Source organism: Phytophthora infestans, genomic scaffold (genome assembly GCF_000142945.1).
Source record: "Phytophthora infestans T30-4 supercont1.123 genomic scaffold, whole genome shotgun sequence".
Taxonomy (NCBI): domain Eukaryota; phylum Oomycota; class Peronosporomycetes; order Peronosporales; family Peronosporaceae; genus Phytophthora; species Phytophthora infestans.
In genome coordinates, this window is record NW_003303636.1 from 129,732 (window position 1) to 131,842 (window position 2,111).

The following is a 2,111-nucleotide window of genomic DNA, read 5'->3' on the forward strand; positions in this document are numbered from 1 at the left end:
GTCCGAGAAGACGGAGACGTTTTGTCGAGGTGTACCACTACGGAAATGGCCACCGAGATGACCACGACGGAGGAAACGGAAACGACGGAGACAGTGACGAGCGAGGACGTGAGAGCCTTGGCACGCGAAGACGTGAGTGGCGACGTGGCCCGCAGTGTGGCTGAACGCGGTGACTACGCTGTGTCATCTGACCGTACGAGTGGCGCGGGCACGGGATCGAGCAAGCAGACAACCGAGACGACCGAGGAGACGGAGACGTTTGTCGAGGGTACCACTACGGAAATGGCCACCGAGATGATCACGCACGAGGAAACGGAAAAGAACGGAGACCGTGACGAGCGAGGACGTGAGAGCCTTGGCACGCGAAGACCTGAGTGGCGACGCTGGCTCTAAGTGTGGTCTGAACGCCGGTGACTCACGCCTGTGTCATTCTGACTGTACGCAGTGGCGCGGCACGCGGATCGAGCAGCAGACAACCGAGACGACGAGGAGACGGAGACGTTTGTCGAGGGTACCACTACGGAAATGGCCACCGAGATGACCACGACGGAGGAAACGGAAAACGACGGAGACAGTGACGAGCGAGGACGTGAGAGCCTTGGCACGCGAAGACGTGAGTGGCGACGTGGCCCGAAATGTGGCTGAACGCTGTGGCTACGCTGTGGCTACGCTGTGTCATCTGACTGTACGAGTGGCGCGGGCACGGGATCGAGCAAGCAGACAAGCGAGACGACCGAGGAGACGGAGACGTTTTGTCGAGGGTACCACTACGGAATTGGCCACTGAGATGACCACGACGGGATGAAACGGAAAACGACGGAGACAGTGACGAGCGAGGACGTGAGAGCCTTGGCACGCGACGACGTGAGTGGCGACGTGACCCGTAGTGTGGCTGAACGCGGTGGCTACGATGTGTCATCTGACTGTGCGAGTGGCGCGGGCACGGGGGAGAGCAAGCAGACAACCGAGACGACCGACGAGACGGCGATGTTTTGTCGAGGGTACCACTACGGAAATGGCCACCGAGATGTCCACGACGGAGGAAACGGAAACGACGGAGACAGTGACGAGCGAGGACGTGAGAGCCTTGGCACGCGAAGACGTGAGTGGCGACGTGACCCGCAGTGTGGCTGAACGCGGTGGCTACGATGTGTCATCTGACTGTACGAGTGGCGCGGGCACGGGATCGAGCAAGCAGACAACCGAGACGACCGACGAGACGGCGATGGTTTGTCGAGGGTACCACTACGGAAATGGCCACCGAGATGTCCACGACGGAGGAAACGGAAACGACGGAGACAGTGACGAGCGAGGACGTGAGAGCCTTGGCACGCGAAGACGTGAGTGGCGACGTGACCCGCAGTGTGGCTGAACGCGGTGGCTACGATGTGTCATCTGACTGTACGAGTGGCGCGGGCACGGGATCGAGCAAGCAGACAACCGAGACGACCGAGGAGACGGAGACGTTTGTCGAGGGTACCACTACGGAAATGGCCACCGAGATGACCACGACGGAGGAAACGAAAACGACGGAGACAGTGACCAGCGAGGACGTGAGAGCCTTGGCACGCGACGACGTGAGTGGCGACGTGACCCGCAGTGTGGCTGAACGCGGTGGCTACGATGTGTCATCTGACTGTACGAGTGGCGCGGGCACGGGATCGAGCAAGCAGACAACCGAGACGACCGAGGAGACGGAGACGTTTTGTCGAGGGTACCACTACGGAAATGGCCACCGAGATGACCACGACGGAGGAAACGGAAACGACGGAGACAGTGACGAGCGAGGACGTGAGAGCCTTGGCATGCGAAGACGTGGCCCGCAGTGTGGCTGAACGCGGTGGCTACGCTGTGGCTACGCTGTGTCATCTGGCTGTACGAGTGGCGCGGGTACGGGATCGAACAAGCAGACAACCGAGACGTCTGAGGAGACGAAGACGGTTTGTCGAGAGTACCACTACGGGAAATGGCCCCCGAGATGACCACGACGGAAGGAAACGGAAACGACGAGAACAGTGACGGAGCGAGGACGTGAGAGCCCTTGGGGACGCCAAAGACATGAGGTGGCGAGGTGAGCCGGAGTATGGGACTGAACCGCGGGTTTTGTCGCA